The sequence below is a fragment of the Conger conger genome, chromosome 1, assembly GCF_963514075.1.
Source record: "Conger conger chromosome 1, fConCon1.1, whole genome shotgun sequence".
NCBI classification, from domain to species: Eukaryota; Metazoa; Chordata; class Actinopteri; order Anguilliformes; family Congridae; genus Conger; species Conger conger.
The window spans coordinates 30,221,458-30,243,182 of NC_083760.1; positions in this window are offsets into that span (position 1 = coordinate 30,221,458).

Here is a 21,725-nt window from a genome sequence, read left to right on the forward strand (position 1 = left end):
CAAAAACACAAGTTATGGATAATCAGAAATAAGTTATGAAGAGAGAAAACATTTGGAGGAAGTGATCCACTCAGCTTTTAGCTATACCCTGTACATTTCCTAAAGTTTGTCACACCATATTCATTTTACTTGCTACACAACAAATGATTATGTCAAATACAGAGAGATTCAGGTAGTATGTTATAAATCAGGATGTAAGAGATTAAGTTTTATTTAGTTTGGCAGAAAGGGTGTGACACCAAGCGATATATTACCAAATGTCCTGTATTGGCTATAGTATGGGGACCTCAAATCACAATTTCAGGCATCACATTGAAGAGTAAAGTGTACGGCTAGCCATCAGTGTCATAATATATATACTTAAGAGGAAAATAAACAGGTGAGGTGTGTAAAATACAAAAATTGGTTAGTTAGAAAGGCAAAGTTCCAGGCACTAGCATAAGACATGTAAACTTGAACAATTCTGCCTCAAAATGGGTTGTGGCTATGTGTAACTTATAGATGCTACAACACAAGTATCAGTGTTCCCCAGTTATTGTCTTGGTGACCAACCTTGTATGCCAGTTTGTTTGTAACTTAATAGGTTTGACTGATTACACAGTTACACAGTTATATGTGACATTTCTTCACAGTTCATCAGTCAGATGTTGTTGTTACAGGTGTAGTTGTGTACCTGTCCCCTACAGTTCTGAGCAGCTGTTATAATGCTTAATTGGCTGTTCAGTGAACATAACATTGGCTGCCATAATCCCGAGAGCCGGTAAATAAACAACCTATTAACATTAATAGATTATGTCCAATGCTAATTCCTAGTAGCCCACCTATTAGTTAATTAATTCAGACAAAGAGATTTTTGCTCATATAGTTGAGTTAGCATAAACACAGTTCTAATAGCATGTCCGTCTTTCTTTTTATACAAGGGGTTCACAGCAGATAACCAGCAACACATGTAAAGTCCGAATCAATATTTAATTACCAGCTTAATCATAGTTCATTAATTAAGCCCCTCACATGGAACGAAGACCCAACGTAAGCACTGGGGACCGATGAGGATCAGGGAGCGTAGCATCAGCGAGAGAAGTTCACAATCATGACCTGAAATTCTGAAGCAAGGCCCGCTTCTATATTTAGTCTGCCTGTGCAAGCAACCGTTGTGCAAATAATTCCCCTTGTTTATTCTCGTGGAAGAGAAAAAACCCTTCCTCCCACGTTCAACGGATTTCTATCAATATAGCAACATGGCTTGCGACCGTTCACCACTAACGTCCTGGGGGGTGGGTGGTGGTGGTGGTGGGGGGGGGGAAACTGGGGCATTTCCTCGTACACCATTACCAATAGTCCAGTCCAGCTGAAAGGCAGGGCAGCTTTTCTTCCATCCACTGTGATTTTTCCTGAGCACTCAAGGAATCATCATTAATTATTGAAACTCAAACTCGATGACATGCTCTTGAAGTCTCCAATCTCCAGCCATATTAGCAAGTTTATGGTCGCTTCACTGGTTCTGAAGAGGAATATGCGACAATACTCGCACAAAGAAAATGCCAAGGAAAATACAAAAATTAATTGTTGTCTTAGGGGTCTAAAATGACCCGCCACTATGTTTAACAGCAGAGAAAAACCCCTAAATGATTTTTTTTCAACTTGAAATTTGATGAAGTTTGTGATGACTGACGTTGTTTCTTCATGCAAAATATAATTAAATTAATTGAAATTCAATTAAGCTGTTTTATTGTAGGGGTTTATCGAAGGCGGGTCACTTTTTACCCTTAGAACAAGAGTATACAGAATGTATACACAAGGGTAAATATACAACACAATAACTTTTCCTGTTGAAGCGAACATTGATAATTAGCAGAAAAGGTTTGACAGAACAGTTCACATTTTCACACATTTATAGACATTGCTTGTGTAGTAAGTCAAGTAGTGCAGGGACCACCCCAGAAAAGCTTTCCTTTCATTTTAGTATGTTTTGGGTTTCTTGTCCCTTTACTGTACATTGGATGATAAAGTAGTATAGCAGTGATTACCTGTGGCACCACAGTGATGTTGTTGTGCGGCACAATATTGAGTATTGTTTCATGGTAAGGTTGTGTTTATATACAGGTATATCCTCAAGTTTAAATGGTTTTCACATTTCATTGTAAATTGAAACCGGAAAATGTCCAAGTGAAGCAATGAGGCACCCACAATGTCTGAGAATGATTCCTAGAAAAAAAAGCTATTAAGTAGAAAGCCAATGACAGCGAGAGATACAGTGTGGGAAAGAAGCAACAGAGCAGAGATGCATGAGACCCCAGCTGGCATGCAGATGCTTGCAAATGTGTGTGCTTGCTTGTTTGTGTGCATGCATAAGTGTGTGTTTGTGTATTCATGCGTACATGATTATGTGTCTGTATGTGTGTGTGCATGTGTGTGTGTGAGTGCATGTGTTCATGTGGGTTCACATTTATCCGTCCAGCGTATTTCTTACACCAGCGGAAATACAGAGCTGCACAGAATAATCTGAGGCTCTGCAGCTCTGTCATAGCAATCGAAGGAACACAGGGGGTGCTCTAGTTCACTTGTATACCCGACACATTTATACCTGCTAAAACATTTATATATAAAAGACAGGTAACCAGGAGAAACCACATCATAAAACCATAAATAGCCTTTTAGGCTCCTATCCCTGCATTATGGATCCTAATGGATACGGCATTGGAGAGGCAGTCATAGCATTCTAGTCTTCTAGGTCATATACTGTAGTATGGAATATAAAGCCTGAATTCTAGTGTTTTGTATCTTAAAGCATACTATGCAGGATTTTCAACTTGAAAATATAATAAAAACAACCATGCTCAGTCATTACTATGATACACTGGCAACCTGTGTCTGTGTTCACATCTGCCCAACACCTTGCTTATTTGTTATTCTAAAAATAGTTTGGGACATTTTTGGGCATAGCTGTTTACTGTATCTGTTAATCATGTGGATAATAGGAGGAGGAGAAGCAGAATTTGGTTCGGTATGGCCCCCCTCATCTGAAGGCTATTGGTTCATATGCCAACTGTTCATATGTAACTTAATTTATTAACTGGAAATGTTGAGTAGTACTGTAGGTTTACCTTTTGAACAATCTTGATGCAGTGTTCAAATGAACAGTCAGCTAGTGTGTGATTATGATTTGGCACATGAATAGGGTTGATAAGCTAAAGTCTGTTTTTTGTTTGTGCCCCCACAAAAAATGAGTGCATGACGCCCATGATTACCCATGAAGTCAGCCGGAATGGACCGGTACACCTTGTTTCGCTCAGAGTACGGGCACTTATTTATTTCCACTTAAAGCACTAGGGCTATGCCTGTTTATGTTACATAGTTTTGCCATGTGGCAGGCTAGCTACAGCAGACTGAAATACACAGGAGCTGTGCTAGCTAGCAGTGGCTAACGTAGCTCTGTTCCATCCCCAAAACGCTAAAGCTAGCTACCCTCAACTACCTTCTAAAGTGGGAGTTTTTGCTATCGGAACTGTCAGTCACTGCTTGACTGGTATGAATGGGCTATTGCAATCACAAGATCATAAAATAAAAAGAAGCTACCAAAAATATTGTCACTGAAGAGTGAGTAGGTTACGTGGTTTAATTCTCAAATTCTCAAAAAAACATTTTCCGAACAAGCTAAAGCTAAAATACCCAAAATAAAGCCATTATACTGACAAGTAAGACAAGTAATTAAGTAATTAAATTAAGGAGAAATAAGGATCAATTAAAGATGTTGCTGGACTGGTATTTAAAACACCACTTCCTTCTGCCCAGTTTTCCTGATATTGCTGAAGAATTTGAGCTGTTTTTAACAATTCCTGTGACTGTGGGTTCTGCAGAGAAATTATTTTCAAAGCTGAAACTGATGAACAACTAGGCTTTAGCCTACCCTATAACGCTGTCCGTGTCTCAAGACAGACTATCAAGGTTGTCAGAACAGGCAATCAAAAACAGCAGGCTAATATAATGAGTTAGCTGGGTAAGTTTAGGATATATTTGGCCCCTGTGCCCCTGGGCTAGCCAGAATTTGAATGTGGGTCAACGAAAGTCAACAAAATTGTGTTTAGGAGCTCAGGTGAAAACCTGATCCATTTGGCTTAAAAGTGAAAGTGTTCTAGGCAACTGGGACATAGCCAGACTACATTTTGGTAAAACTTCAGCTACAGTTGTCATCCTACATTTCTACCCCTCTCGATGACAATATTTTCTCATTGGTAACACATATGGAAGAGCGAGCACTGACTGCAGCCGGTAGAATGTTAGCTCCTAGAAATGTATTGGGAAGTGTAACAGTGGAAATACTAGGAAGCCCGGCATCACACTTCTGATTGGATAAGGTCATCTCCTGCCACTGCTGGCTCCTGTTCATAGATGATCCTGTGACTGCAAGGCCCGGCTTGTGTAAAGCATTTCTAAAGACTCTCCCACTTGGGGAGCCTTGACACAAGCTACAGGGATTGCCCCTCCTCCATTCCAAGCAATGCCTATAACTATCAAGGCTCCGCAAGAGCTTCTTATTGAGTAAAAACTCAATGTCTGTAGCTGAAAATGATCCATTGTTTCCTTCCCCCCATGGAATGCCATGCGCTAGAATTGCAAAACAGAGATAGAACAAAACCTGGATTTTAATTCCCTTCCTAAGAGTTCTCACTTTGTGTTCCTTGGCAGAATTGATCTTTCATGAAGTCATCAATTTTAAATTAACCGAGTAATTATCTGATCCCTGTTTAAAGACAGGCTGAAATCAAATTTGCTTAATTCTTCATAACCATATGAACACATCTTAAAGTATATATTCCAAAAAATGTATACGAATATTTCTGTATTTACAAGTTCTTCGCCATCTTCCAGAAAAAGATTTTACAGGATTTGATGTCATCATGTAGCAGTGGGCATGTACAGTATGTTGATAAAATGTCTGCCAATTTTCCATTCCCCTCCAATCAATATCACACATCCTCATTTCACGCCCTCCTCCTCATTTGACGTCAGTCAAATCGACTCCCCGCCCTTCAAAAATTCCCCCGAACGCGTATACATTATATCTTTAAAATCTTTAATCAGAAAGTAGAGAGGCTAGTTTCCCCCGAAATTGGCTCTGAGCCACAGTTACGGTATGTCAAGCCATTTTCAGACGTCATGTCCGTAAAGACAGAATATTACATTTGGGAGAGTCAGGTCTCTAAGGCGTTTCTCATCCTGTGATGAGAATGCTGTGTTTGATGCATGCTTCTCTCCCTCTGTATTTTTACAGAACACAATGTTGACAACTTTATTTTATGTATCACAGTTCCCTATTTGGTGAAAAAGGAATTTAGCAATAAAAAGGCTATAGACTGATGAGATTGATTTAAGTTAGTGAAGAACAAGCAGAAAGAAATTCAGAGAAATTATTGAACATATCTACACTTAGTGATCACATTATTCGGTATTTATTAGGCTTATTTTTAGACTCATTGGTCTTCCGTTGCTGTAGCCTATCCACTTAGAGGTTTGATGTGTTGTGTCTTCAGAGATACTCTTCTGCATACCACTGTTGTAATGTGTGGTTATTTGTGTGACTGCCATCTTCCTGTCAGCTTTGACCAGTCTGGCCCTTTTCCACTGACCATTACTGGATGTTTTTTGTTTCACACCATTCTCTGCAAACTCTAGAGATTGTTGTGTGCAAGGGTGGTTCTAAAGGGGTGGCCGGGGTGGCCAGTGCCACCCCTAAAATCTGACTGGCCACCCCAGTGCCACCCCGCAAAAATGTCACATTGTGACATCTCTGTGTTTGACCCCTCTATTGTTTTAAAAGATTTAATTTAAATAATTTAAAAATGTTCTTATGTCGTTATTTTGAGTATGTTTCGTTATGTTGAGTTTGTGTTCTCTGTATTGAGAAGACTAACATGAAGTTATTGGATAAGTAGCATGCATCCGAGCAGGTGAGAATGTGATTTTGGACAAAGCACAATTATCATCATTTTAATTAATTTATAATTGATAAATCTCACCAGGTCCGATGCATGTGTTACTTATCTAGTCCCTTCATGTTATTCTTCTTCTCAGATTGAAACAAGCCTGTGAATATTAGTATTATGTTGGTGTACCATGGCAGGGATTGCTCTACACCTTGTAGTTTGTTCTGCAGAACAAACTTTGACTTTAATGACCTTAAATATGGTCAAACAATTTGTTTTTATTCTTGGTCAATAAACATCTAATTGTCTTATGATAACAATATATGATGTAATGTATGATATACTATGTAATTCAGATTAGTCATAATTGGTACAATTGGCTCTTCAGTGCGCTGTGCGCTAAAACAGGAAGTGTCCATTCCATTTTTCATATGCTTAGCCCTTTTTTGCCACACTGTTTTAGCGCACAGTTCACTAAAGAACCTCAAAATTGTGCCCTTTGTGTCAATTTATAGGAAGATAATACCCAGGGTTTGCATAGTGCATTTTTGTTTGGTGGTTTGCTTAGAGCTTTTTTTACTGAAAAGCCTTAACTTTTGTTTGTGAGCTCAGAGAAGGGTCTTGATGACAAAAGAGGCGATAGCCTATTTATTTATATTATTTTATTATAGTCATTGTTAATGTCATCCTGTACATTAGATTATCTGTAACCTATAGGCTATTCATTTATGTTTAGTCTCAGTAGACTAGTTATGCTTAGTAGACTTTCGTGGACACGTGACACAAAAATAAAAAAACATAAATAACCCCAAAGAATTTGTGTGCGTGAAGCCAGGAAATATGGCGGCCACCCCCAGACAACCCTTGGACCCCCCCCCGGCCACCCCATTACAAAAATCCTAGAACCGCCCCTGGTTGTGCCTGAAAATCCCAGGAGATCAGCCGTTTCTGATATATTCAAACCTGGCATTCCACGGTCATTCCATGGTCAAAGTCACTTAGATCACATTTCTTCCTCATTTGGTCTGAAAAACAACTGAACCTCTTGACCATGTCTGCATGCCTTTATGAATTTGATTCAGAAGATGATTGCCTGATTAAATATTTGCAATAACAAGCTGGTGTACAGATCTATCCAATGAAGTGCTCGGTGAGTGTATCTCAGATGTATTTCCACCGTTTTTAAAGAAATGTCTCTTTGATTTCTTATTGTAAATTTTATTCACAAAGAATTGTAAGGACTACTTCTCCAATTTAAGGCCATTTTAAGAACCTGATACAGGTACATCAACAATAGAAAGAATGGGACTTATCAGTGGATAATGCTATGGCAAATCATTTGTCACCCAGTAGTCAATCTGGTTAAAGTCAGCACAGGCACAGTTCAGTTTTGGCTACAATGTGGATCTGGTTGAGTCAGTTGCACTAAAGCACACTATGGCCTGGATCAAACCAAGACTTTGCCAGTCCCACCAGTTTTTTTGTGGGCAGATGCATAACTGACCTTAACTTTGGCCAGTGTGGGAGGGATTTAATCAGCATGATTTTGTACATCGTATCTCTCAAATGCAACTCCTCTGGTCAGTTGGAAGCCTGTTATCTGCCTTGGTGAAGGTGATGGGTCTGGAAATGCACAAAGTAAAAGTAAAAATCACTTGTTTTTTGCAGCAATTTAAACTGATAAACAACTCTCTCAACATAAAACAACATGAATTATTATTATTTTAATTGTGGATCAGATGAATCCCAGAAGATCTCCTACTGTTGAGGGTTCTCCTGCTGCGGGGGTTTCTCTCTGTGTGGGGGGTTCTCCTGCTGTGGGTGGTTTTGCTGCTGAGGGGGTTCTCTTTTTGTGGGGGGTTTTCCTGCTGAGGGGGTTCTCCTGCTGTGGGGGGTTCTCCTAGTGAGTGCATCCTAGTGAGTGCAAGCCAGCTGTTAGAAGAGGATGTAGTGTGCTGGGTGCTTGTTACACAAAGGCAGCAGCCTCTCTCTCCATGATTGAATATTGCCATGCTTTGTTAGGCTTTCTTCTGTAACCACGATTGCTTATTGTCTCAATGCTACGGCAATGCAGCATTTCCTGTTTGCAGCCTAAACTCAATGATTCCCAGCACTTTGGTCACTCACCTTGTGTCCACAGTTCCAAAGGGCAGATTCACTCTTTTTTGACGTCAATGATTTCCCGACACTGCTGTGGATTTCCCAGCTGGGGATTTTCCCTTCTCTGTGTCTGCTGATATTTAGAAGCTGCTGTTACCAAAATATATTTAAAAAAAAGGCTACAGTATTAATTGTCATTTTTTGGCCAATAATGTTTTTCATCTTCTGTAACTTTACCATAAGCACTATTTAGCTGCTGTGGATAACCAGTGTCTGCAGATAACCAAGTCTAACAGTTAACGTGGTCTCGGAGATTGATTGGCACTGTTGTACTGTGAAGGCATTAATGAACAGGGGCCGTGAGTCTGCAGGTTTGATTTCTCATGGTCAAGTGCAGTCACATCCCTTGTGAAATGCTATGTCCTTGTTTACCTGTCACTGACTTCCTGTAATCTTTCACTGTATCTGACAATGAGGACAGTGATCTCTCAGTCGACCCCCATACAAGAAAGGCAGAGGAATTAAAGCAGAACAAAATCAATGGCGAAACAGAAATGTCAATATGTGCACCTGTTGGTCTGAGTATGCTACTGTCTTTTTCTGGGTGCGTCAGTGTCTCGGAGAGTGCCAGTGACTTTGGGTCTGTCTCAATCCGAGTGTTTCAGTACACAGAGCATGGCAGTATCACAAAAGCTATCAGTACTCAGAGCATGTCAGTGTTCCCGCACAACCAATGACATTCACAGTGCCATTTCTTGGTGTCATCTTATTCCCTCAGGTGAAACCGCCTTTCAGAAGCACGGAGTCAAAGACCGCTGTCTATCGGTCATCGCCTGCGGCGGTAAAGTCTGAGCGGCAAGTGCCGTCCGCAAAGCAAAGCAGAAACAGCCATGTTGGGGCGGGGGAAATGTTGACCCAAAAATGCGAAGGAGCCAACATGCGCAACCTATCCGCGTAATTAACCGAACTGGCATTTCAGAAAATGGCGGCGTCAGCAGAAAGGTGGCGGTAAGCCGAGCTGCGGTGGGGTCATTATTTTGGGCCTTTTTTTAATTGCCGTTAAATGCAGGGTGTGCAACCATGAAGAGCCTTTTCTGCTTCCACGGTGATATTTCCTCCAATGGCTTCAGCCTATAGTCCTCGTTATTTCCAGGCTGGTGTTTTTTTCTTTCTTTCTTGGGCCTAATTACGCTACCCGTTTCCAGGGGTTGGATGGAGAGCTGTGAAGGCCGTGCACATCCTGGGACTCCTGCCGCCAGTCTGGTTTCGCGGTGACAGTACTGATCTCCCGATGTTGGAAAATTGCATTACATTATTGGCATTTGGCAATTATCCAGAGCGACGTACAGTTGATTAGACTAAGCAGGAGACAATCCTCCCCTGGAGCAATGCAGGTGTTGTGTCTGGCCTTTACAACACAACTACATAAAATAATAAAGCACGGAGCAGAGATAACGTTTGACTTTGTTTACTGGGCGAACTGTAAAACATATAACTGCGCACTATACGTGCATACATTATAGCTGTGTATCAGTGCAACATAAAATAGTTCCGGCTCTTTGCAAGTACATTACAGCAGGGTTAAGGGCCTTGCTCAAGGGCCCAACGGCTGTGTGGATTTTATTGTGGCTACACCGGGATCAGAACCACGACCTTATGTATCCCAGTTATTTATCTTAACCACTACGCTACAGGCCGCCCAAGGTAGAAGGGGAAAGATAACAGTGGTGGTGATGTAGAATGCTTTAGGTGGAAGATCTTGACAATATGATACGGAGAGGGTTATGAAACATATGGGGGGAAACAGCCACTTATTCAGGCAGGGAAAGAGAGACGTCTCTCAAAAAGGAATAGGTTGTCTGTCCAAACCAAGGGAGTGAACCAGCAGAGGAAAGGAACAGCCCAGTTTAGATGTGGGGGGACATCCTACCTGTTTTCACACTTATGGAAGACCAGCTGCTTAAAAGAACAAAGGAACACCTCTTCTGCATTCACACTGGGGAAATGGGGGGAGGCTTTTTACAAGAAGAGCCTGACAGCCTTTTATTAACATCTCTCTCTTCCACACCAGAGAAAAGAGTGCAGCGCAATCTCCTTTTAAGTTTCCGATGGTGGTGAAGGCCCCAACGGTAGAGAGCGCGTCAATACAAACTTGTGTCCCGGGCCGACCGGGTCCGGCATTTTGATGCAAAGCGGTGAGATCAGCAGCTGAGCCTGATTGGACCTGACAGTCCCCAGTGAGATCAGCCACTGAGCCTGATTGGTCCTGACAGTCTCCTGCAGTGAACTCTCTCCTCCAGCCTCTGCCCTGTACAGTGAGCACACACTCAGACGTGTGGACGCAGACGCAAGAGCTGACCACCCCAGCATCGCTAAACCTGAAGGCTGCGATGCAGAATGACCCCGCTGAATATTTCTGTTGTGCAAAGTCGGTGAAACACTGTAAAGGCATTCAGGTGAAAAGTGGGATACATTTTGGTTGAAAAGTGAATATTTTCTAGCTGTCTAGGATGTAGACAGGCTATATCCAGGCAAAACTTGCCCAGAATGAATGTAGCCTATTTCATCCATTACATTACATTACATTATTGGCATTTGGCGTACAACAAAGTGCATACCCATAACCGGGGATAAGTTTGCTGAAAGACCCTAGAGGGAAGTACAATTTCAACTGCAAACTTCAACTCCAAAGAAAGTAGTCAGTTTAAGTGTTTACATGGCATATTTTCCCTTGTTAAACAGATTGTCAAAAGGTTAGAACAACCCCTTTAAACCGAAATAAGATCATTTCTTCTGATTGAGTGGTACATGGGGCATTTTTTCAGATCGGCTTGTTAATCCATTAAACACGGAATAAAAGGCTCCATGTGAACGGAGCTACTGCAGCTTACAACAGGACCAACTGCAGTGCTAGCTACCTCGTCAGCCACTACTACATTATTTAGTCTCTTTAGGCTATATTATTTCACTGGTCTTCAAGGGCGTAGCTACTATAGACCTTTCTGTCTGCTTCTCTCTGAAAACCAGTTTCCAAACATTACTACATGTTTCATTTGGTAGTTCACATGCTTTCATGATTGAGAATGCCTTGTTTGATATGCATCTTGAAGCAAAAGTATAGAGAGCCGAAGTTGCCAAGTCACTGCCCTGGGAGCTCAGTTCCAGAAACAGAAAAGGTACTTTATAACAAAATCAGCTAATAAATGTTGTGAGACCATGATTACTTGTATAGCCTAACTGGTTAACTGGTTAACTCTGTTGGACGCAAAGTCATTACTAAGACGAGTAGATCAATGATGAAAACGTTAACCATAAATTAAACTTACTTGATTACCGAGCTGCAAAATGCCACAGTGTTATGATGTTTTACCATTAGTGAGTAAATGTGTGATTACTCCTGCTGAGTGCAGGTGCAGGCTATAGGACTGTTAGCTAGTTACATTGTTAGCTTATTTCCTCACGTTACCCCATATCACAGTTGATTGGTTGTAGATTAACACGCTCTTCTTCAGTCAAAAAATATAAATGAGGCACATTGTCGAAGCTAGCCAGCAATAGGGAGGTAAAGAGGAAGTCCCGCCCAAGGGCGTCAAGATGAAAGGGAAAGTATTATGGGAGTTTTAATCTCAGTGATATAAAAACACAGAACAGTACTTTTTACGAACTAAAATCCCATCATATTCAGTATATAGCTATGTATTTAAACCATGAAAAACATGCTTTGAATCCAGATTTCAACACTATGTAGTTTGCTTATATTTAGCTTTCACCGCTCTATTTAAAAGGGAGCAGTAAGGAATAATCCATGACGAGGTGGTCCTTAAAGGGTTTTAACACATGATGTAGAGGCAAACAACCAGTCAGGTAAGGTTAACCACTTGTCCATTAGGGTGTACAGTTAAGTTATTGGTTATGAATTTTATTTCTAAGAATAGATTTATTTCCATTTTTGATAATGCCACACTGAAACATTGAATTATAATATTTTCCATCTTCCCAGCGCATGGGAAGTCATGAAAAATTATATCATTTAATGTTTCATTGTGTTGGCACTATTAGAAAGCAAGTCCTATTACGAATTTAATTCATCTGCAAATACCTGCCAGTTCCTCTCTCATTTTGGCCTCTCAGGCAATGTTTGATTTGCGAGTAAAATGTTACATTATCAATCAATCAATTTTTATTAGTGTGGCACTTTTAACAAAGGGGCTTTGTCACAAAGCAGCTTTAAAGAGAACCAAATTAATGAAGTCCAAGTGAGATGACTCCGGTCACGTAGAGGGATGACAGGAACACCAATGGGTGGCACTGTCAGGCCAGGGGACAGGCTTGGTGCTACAGCTGAATCAACAGGAGCAGGAGGGGGGTGCACATCTGGTCTTGGGCTGGAGCTCCTGGCCAGGAGGGGGTGCTCAGGAAAGTTTTGAGGAAAAGTTACATTATGAGATTTTGGAATGTATTATTATACTGAGCTGCCCAAAAATTGAATAATTATTTTCACCTCATGCGCCCAAGATACAAATACTTTTTGGAACTTTGCGGGCTCCGTAGCTTAGGTTTGTCGATTTTGACATGGGCAGAGCCCCACCTCCCTTTGAGTCGATACGGAGTATGATCCTGTTTTTGGAATGCGATTAATCTACCCTTTATAGCCGAATGGGTGCGTGTAGTTATCAGAGATGATTTAATGCTAGATTCACTAATCAAATTGTAGTTCACATTTATGAAATAGAGTAAGGCCAAATTTAATTCATCAGATAATTTGACAAGACACATCAAATTATACTAGATTGTTATGGGACATATGAATTTTTGTCCTGTTAATTGTTTTTGCTTACTGTTCATTCATTATTTTTTATTGCACGTTAGATCAAAATTATATATCAATAATAACTGCACTTATTATTTACCATTGGCCGCATTAGCCAGTTATTCAAGCATATTATATTGTGTGAGCCAACTAGTGGGCAATAGTAATAACTGTAGGCGGGAGAGTCGAATTAAATCCGTCCTTCACTGATGACGCTACAGGAATCAAATAAATTCAAATATGAATTGGGAACATGTTTAGCTGGAACATGTTAAATGGTTACTGAGCTCAGATTCCTGGAGTAAAAAAAGAAAAAAGTGTGTGAATATATTCAACACCCGACTGTGACAAACGTGAGTGCAATCATGAGACACATACAAGTTTTACTCACTGTCAGAGGTTATGCCCTGGTGCGCTGTCACTGTTGTCACCATGGGGCTTTTTGCCTAAAGTGCATTTCACAGAGTTTCAAAGAGCGCTAATCTACTTGCATCGCATTTCAGGCCCCAAAGCTTGTGCTGCCCCAGCCTCATGCCATTGCCAGAGACAGAAAATCCAGGGGTCAGAAAGTAGAAGTCTGGTCTTTCACCCTTGAATTTAGCCAGCTTCACAAAGTAGTTCTACCTTCTGGCAAAATATTGTAACTAAACACTGAGGTAGAATTTGAACTTTCTGAATCTGGATTTTCCACCGCTGGGCATTTCCCACTCGTCCTCCTCTCCCTTCTCCTCTAATCGACAGGGACAGTGTGTCAGGGACACAGGACAGGGAACATTGACCTGCTGTCCAAGGACATGCTGTGCTTTCCAGTTGTGAAGCATGGATCAAAGGTCCTGCCTGAGTTATTTGAATAGAGAGCACAGCTCCACTCAGTCATAAAGAGAGCCCTCTGGAGCTCACAGAGGAACTCCCAAACCAACCCTGCTCTTCACTTTGAAATGTTCACAGAGCCGCTCCAACCTGACATTCTTCTGCACTAAAACTGCTAGCAGAGGAACTCCAACCTGGTGCACCCCTTCACATGTAAACGCTGCTTGCAGAAGAAATATACAACTCAACATCCCAAGCACATTGTTGATGGCACTCAAGACCCAAACATGTGTGTAAAAGAACCTAAATCCACATCTCCACAGAAAACACAAAACAAAAAGCAAGCACACTGCAAAACAACATAGTGCAAAAAAACAGCAGTGTCTTTTTTATCTTGCAAATGTCTTGCAAGAGGAAACTGTGACAGTGAAAATATTTTTTTAATATATTTTATTTATTATTGAATGTCCCTTGTAGTGTACTGGAAAATATGATTATTGAGATTGCTACCAGAGACTCATTTCCTCTACAGGGGACAAAAATGAATGGCTGTGTATATAGTGTAAAACAACCACATTGAAAACATATACCACAATACAAACATGTGACACAACAACACAGACACACCTCACAAGACCACAAACATAAAAACGGCCTCCCAGGTGGTTTGCCCAGCTAAACCGCTAGCCCTTGATGGAGCACTATGCCCAAAGCAATCAAATCTATGAGTTTAGCCGCAACTTGCTTCACCTCTTGCATCACCATTGTACCCTAGTGTAAATGTACCCATAGCATAAATGTTCTGATGGGAGACCATCCTTATCGTGTACTAGTATACTAGTGGAGTGAATGTTGTCCTGATGCAAGGCTACTGTCATGAAGAAATACATCTGCAAGTCAGCGTTGTGTCACTTGAGAGACTGACAGAGAGACAGAGAGAGAGTGAGAGATGGGGGGGAGAGAGAGACAGGCCTTTTGGGCAGAGATGCAGAGATGAGTTCTCTGTTTCCTCCCATGTGTGGAACAGAGAGGGGAGAGCTTCAGTGCCTCAGCACACCCAGATAAGACTGCTCTGCGACTCAGGAATATGCAACCTGCATGTTAACAACCCTCCAGCCCAACTTCCCAAGAGGCCCCGCAGCCTCAGTTCTCTCTCTCTCTCCTCTCCTGAACCCTGCCCCACTGCTTCAAAAGGGACAGGAGCTGAGAGAGGAAAGTACTGACAGGACTCTTGTTTAGAAACACATTAGGTGTACACACTAAGCCTTATCTATACTTTCATGGTAAGAAAACTGCAAGCACTGCTATCCTGTTCTTGTGACTATGTTATGTTATGCTATATTATGTTATGTCATGTTGTGTTACATGTGTATTGTGTGTACACCAGAATCAAGGGCAGGACACCCAGTGCTGAGATGTGCTTAATGTTCAGTGTAGAGTAATGTTTAGGTCTCTGTGTTGAACAGTGTTTAGGGTCAAGTGTTGGGTAGTGCTCAGTGTTCAGTGTTGAGCTCAGATGTCAACATCTATCCATACTTATGATAAATGTCTGAGGACTATTCAGGAGAAAGAAAAGGTTTAAAATGAGGGTTTTACAGGGTTTAAAGGGTCTCTTGTCTACAGTTTAACTGTTTTTGGTTTTTTGTCGGGCAAACTGGTTCAATTTGGAAGCTTTCACACTTTTCATACCCACCAAAGAGGGTTCCGTAAAGAACAAAAAAGGGTTCCTATGGAGACAAGCCATAGAACCATTTCTTTCAGAGTTCATACCCTGGTGTAAAATTTTGAGCTGGTCAAAACATGCTGAGCTGGTCTGAACTGGTCAACCAGCTTCCAGCTTTTTCAAAATCTAGCTTGATGTGTTTTTTTCACCAGGGTAGAGTTCATTGCTGAGCAGCACTAAGGCTTCCACGTTGAGCAGTACTGTGGCTCCAGTGCTAAGAAACAATGAAAACAGAGACTGAGGCTTGACTAAGTGCAAGAAGCATACGTCCCTTTAGCCAGATTGCCCAGGCTGTGCAAATCAACTACTCTTACCCGATTTGAACAGCACACTACAGAGAGTGATCTTTCCAATTGCTTATTTTTACTTCCTAATTTCCTTTCCTTACCTTATTTCCTCACTCCTAGCTCCACCCATTAGAGGAGGCAAGGAAAGGAAGTGAGGAAAGGACACAAGGACAAAAGAGAAAATTAAGAGAATATTTATTAGGCAAATTGAGCGTCCTTGCTCTCTCAAGCATCAGTTTGAAGTCACGTAAAGCACGTACATGGCAGATGGGGAGAGGTGGATCCACAGGTTGATCATTAATACATCACTCATTCTGAAAAAATACTTCAGCACAGGACGCACTCATGTTTCCTTGCACAAGAATTCTTCAGGAGCCACCTAGCTCCTCTTCAATGGGTTGGAATGTCCTTGATGCCGGACCTCAATCAATTTCTGGGTCAGTTGAGGAATGAGGAGACAAGGATAAATAAGCAACTGAGCCCTGAGAGTCCATATCTGAGAGATGTCAGCAATCAACAGCAGCATGAGTCATCCCTGCTGTAAAATCCAGCTACATTATGTCAGCTTGTACAGCTGAAAATTGAGCTGGTCAAGCTGGTCATAAGTTGGTCTAGCAGGGTAAGAGCTGGTCAACCAGTTTGGCCAAGCTGGTCATAAAGCTTGTCTAGCTGGATATGCTGGTCGCTTGTCTTGTAGCTTAGCTGTTTCAATACATAGCTTGAGTTGGTCAAACCATGTCAAGTTGGTCTGAACTGGGAGGTGTACTACGAAGCAAGCTAAGGGGTTAGCAAGCTAGCCTATGCGCTAACCCTGGGTTTTCCATGCTACGAGGCTGAGTTATAGTGCTGAGGCAACGTAGGCTAACTTGGTCCGGGGCAGTTTATGTTCAGGCTTTCATCTTGAAACATATAAAAGCACCTTTGACCAATTAACTCATTGGAAAGAGGCATCTCTCCAGGACATTCCCATAAAACTCGCTGGGCGGAGACCGAATTGGCTTTCTCCGTGGTTACACTATGCTAAAATATAGGCTGGAATCTCAACGGAGTGAATACAGTACCCACCATAATGCAAGCTTCTTGAACCCTGTCCACATCTACTTCCCTTAATAATGAGATAAGCTATAATTCCAGAGTTTAAGAATAAACATGGCTGTGAGTCTGGCTTCGGACATATTTTAAATAGCTTGTATCAAATGCAAGTTTTAGGAGCTCTAGAATGTGTAGCATAGTTCCCGCAGGATAAAGGATAGTTTCTGAGACTGTAGAATTATTTGTTATGAGTGGTATGATAGCCTAAATAAGGTTAACTAACAAATTTACACTAGCCTACTAGCATTTTTGCGAATAAGTTGAAGAAAGGTTCAGTATTCCATCAAGACAATGATCCCAAGGATATCTCAAATTCAACCATGAAGTGCCACCAGGAAAGATGGATGAAGGCTTTGGAATGGCCACCATAGTCCCCCGACTTGAATATTATTCAGAATCTGTGGAGAGATCTCAAACATGCAAGGAGGCTGAATAATATTTCTGAGCTAGAGGTGTTCTGCCAGGAAGAATGGGGAGAAATTCATTCCTCACGTAAAAATTGGGTGGTCTGATACAAAAGGTGATATGTTCTAAGTTTTAACAAATCTAGATAAAAATACAAGGAAATAAAAGCTGAAATTTGGATCTGCCATCTCATGTATATATTTTGACCTGAAACTCTACTGTATCCAGTGTATAGCAAAAGGGATTAAGGAATTGATCTTACTGTTCCAATACTTTTGGAGGGGACTGTATGTGTTTCCTCATGTGTTATCTCTCCTCACCTGTTTCTTGTTTCGTCATTAATGTTGTATAAAAGCCTACCTGTTTCTTTGTTCTGGGCTAGTTTGTCTTGTGCCATGCCTTTGTGGTCGGTTCCTGTGATCCTAGTCTCTTGTTTCCCTGTTTCTGTAAATGTGCCTGTTCATGTTACCCTGCTAGTTCCAGATTCCCTTCCTGTCCTGCTCCTCCATCCTGCCCCGGATTCGACCCTTGCTTGCCCTGGACCTCATTTTCTGCCCTGGACCTCATTCCCCCAGCCCTCCTGCCTGCCATACCAATCTCCATCCTAGCCCTGCTCCTGCCCTCCTGCCTGCTTCACCCATGTCCTGTCCTTTAGCCCTCCTGTTCTCCAGTTCCGCTTCATCTCCCGGCTTTGATCTCCGCCTGTCCTGTGACTTCGACCTGCCTGATCTACTTTACCCTGATTGTTTGGACTCTGATCAATTGTCTGGACTTGACTGTGATACTGCTTACCTGTGTTGCACTGACTGCTGTGCTTTGACCATTTTTCTGCCTACTCTGATTAAAGCTGTTTACGCCATTCCTGAGTCTGCGATTGGTTCCTATCGGCTCTCCCTTAAAAGGCATCACATTTAACAGAAGAGAAAATGGCACTAGAGAGAGTTATGAGGTCAGAAATGTAAATAATGATGTGATTAAGTATTGCTTCGTGGCAAACTGCTGTTAGATTATGGACATTAAAATAAATATTTTGTAATGTCTCATCTCACCTTAGCACTTTCTTCCAGTCATAATTCCAATGAGATATGGCAAATTCCAGATGCTTTTAAAACATTTTTTATTGTGCTCAGTAAGGGCTTTCTTCATGCCAGCACTCCAAAAAAGTCTGGGGGAGGTGTTTTATAGTTCTTTTTGAGACTTGGTCACCTCAAGATGCAATCAATCTCTGCAAATTCTTAAACTGTGATTCTTGGGTTCTTTATGGCTTCCCTCACCATCTTCCTCACTGTCATTCAGGACCATGAGCACTCGTGTCCTCTTCCAGCCAAGTTTGCAACCATTTCATATGTTTCATATTTTTTATTATTGCCACTTACAGTGCTAAGTGGCATGTTTAAACATTTATATAAATTTTTGTACTCTTTACCAGGCTTGTGAAGGTCAGTTACAACCTGTATCTTTTGCATTGACAGTTCTTTGGCTTTTCCCATGCTTATGGATGACAAAGGGATTTTTCATGCCTGTTACCTCATTTATACTCTAGTGAAACAGGAAGTGATGGAATAATGATGGGACACAATATAAACTCAATGAGCACTTTAATAGGTAGAGCTGCACACCAGCTTGTTAATGCAAATATTTAATTACCCAATAAGAAGGCAGCAATGGAATGCATAATAGCATGCAGACATGGTCAACAAGTTCAGCTGTTTTTCAGACCAAATGTCAGAATGGGGAAGAAATGTGATCTTTGACAGTGGAATGATGGTTGGCGCCGGACAGGGTGGTTTGAGTATCTCAAAAACTGCTGATCTCCTGGGATTTTCACGCACAACAGTCTCTAGAGTTTGCAGTTAATGGTGCGAAAAACAAAAGGTAAGCAGCAGTTCTGCGGGCATAAATTCATTGTTGATGAGAGAGGTCAGAGGAGAAAGGCCAGACTGGTCGAAGCTGACATTAAGGTGACAGTAACGCAAATAACCATGCATTGGGGTGAGACCAAATATTGTTGTGTAGAATTACGCGATACAAAACAATTGCGTAAGGATTCATGGCACTGTATCGTGTATTGTGCAATTATCACATGATTAAAAAAAGATATATATATATTTATTATTCTTTTTAATGTCTTTTTTTTTTACATTTCATTGTTACTCATTTAACACACTCTCCTATATCCTGTAGATATTTCATGCTTTAGCACCATGCGTCACTGTAGTTCAGAGGAGGTGAAACATGGCAGGTAACATGGCAGGTAATGGCGACTGGTACATCAAGACCAGGCCTCGAGAAACTGTGGCAGGTGACAGGCTTTCCAGTTAATTACAAAGATGAACCGAGAGTCATCGACACACAGCACACAATTTGTAAACTGCAAGATGATGCTGCCATACGCTGACAAAAATACAACGAACACGACGGCACACGTGTCAACATTACCGCGACAAATTAGCTGAGTCACAAACCGCCAACCAAGCTTCTGCGACAACAACAAGACCAAGGGGACAGATAACAACAATCTTTCAGCAAAAAATTTCCTTCATCATCCTCACGAGTGCAAGCAATAACTAAAGTGCATCGGTATGTACATGACACACAATTTGAGACCTTTCTCCATTGTTGAAAATGCCGGGTGTAAAAATCTTGTTCATAAATTGCACTCAGCAGAAGCATCATTCCGGACCTTTGCTCTAATGTAAAAATGATGTTGTTGTTGCCATAAATTGGATTCAATTGCTCCGACAACTGACGGGTGGACTTCAAGAACTACCGAGAGCTATGTAACAATCACGGCCCATATCATGACACTAAGCTTGGAGATGACAAGCTTCGTACTCCAGATCTCTATACGAATCCCAGACCAGCATCAACATTGGGGAGGTATTGAGATCCGCCAGTAATGACCGGGGGCTTGAGAGACCAGACCACCCGACTGTAATTGTGATAGACAATGCACACAACATGGACATTGGACTAGGATCGCACACACACTTAATTTAGCAAGGCCTTGCAGTTTCCCCACGACAGTTGCATCCTCGACCGAGTGAGGCGAATTGCATCATTTTTCACCAAAGTTCCACTGTCTCAGCTGCCTTGAATGCCGAGCAAGACCTGTTAGAAGTGCCAAAGCACAAGCTCATCATGTGATGTTACCACTTGTTGGAACAGTTCTTACAAAATTCTCGACTGATACTTTGAACAGCAAGTGGCTGTCATTGCAGCTCTGATGAGCACAGAGGTGAGGAGGAATGCGCGAGACATCGACACATTAGACTCTTCCGACATTACCGATGCAGAGGATTTGGTAAGACTATTGAAACCGCTGAACATGGCTACCACAGTTATCTGTAATGAAAATCTCCCCATAGTGTCACTGATTATACCAATGAAAACAATGATTGATCAGTCCACGGTACCAGATGACTCAAATGACTCTCAAATACCCGCAGTGCCATCCTCAAGGATATTTCAGGAAGATATGCAGATTCTTATGAATATATTTTAGAGGGGACTGCTTTGGATCCAAGATTTTGTTCGCTACAACAACTGGACGAGCTGCACCGCGAGTCAATGTTTGTCAGACTCAAGAAGAAAGCTGTCGAACTACAAAAAAGAGAGAGCGCTTTAGATAATGAAAATATTGTTTTGAAGCAGAAAAATTATCATTTGCCATTATTGCTTTTATTTCTTGGAGACTCACGCAGAAGTGCGTGGAGCAGAGGATTCCACAGCCAGGAATCCAACTGCTGTTCAAGGTGCACAAGCAGGAGTAGAGGCATCTGAACAGAGGGCGTCTCCTCCAAAGAAGAAGACTGCAATGGAGGATCTACTTGGTGGTTCTTTCACTTGTACTGAGCCAGAACAATATCAGTGGGGGATTGAAAGAGAGATGGAGTAGTATAGGAGAGGGGCCTGTATTTCTGTAAACAACAGTCCGCTAGATTGGTGGAGAGACAATGCAGCCAATTACCCAATACTGCCTGGCAAAAGCATACCCCACCGCCCCAGCGACATCTGTACCCAGTGAGCAAGTTCTTTCAGCTGCAGCTGATATTAGTGACAGCACAAAGGTCATCACTGCTGGCAGAGAATGTGGACATGCTCGTGGTCTTAAAGAAAAACATGACCTTGTCCTAGAATTGCCTCTAAGACAAAGTTGCCGATGATCTCAGGTGTAGCTGATGGTTTTTGAACTTTAGAGTTTACAGGATAAGTACATTGAATTATCTTGTGCTATAAAAGTAATCGCTGTAAATTAAACTAAACCAGATTGGTTCCATGTGCATTATTATTTATTTGTTGATTTATTTTATTTAGTTTCAAAGGTTTAAAGGTGGTCAGCATTTGAATCCAAAGATATTTTATTGTTATTGTATGGCTATTTACTATAGTTAACCTAAACTTGCACTTTATTTTGAGATGTGAGAACTGAACCTCTTGACCATGACTATGCTATTTATTTGCTGCCACATGATTGGCTGATTCAATACTTGCATGAACAAACTGGTGTACAGATCTACCTAGTAAAGTGCTTACTGAGTGTATATTATTATCTGTGGTGTATATGACAGTAT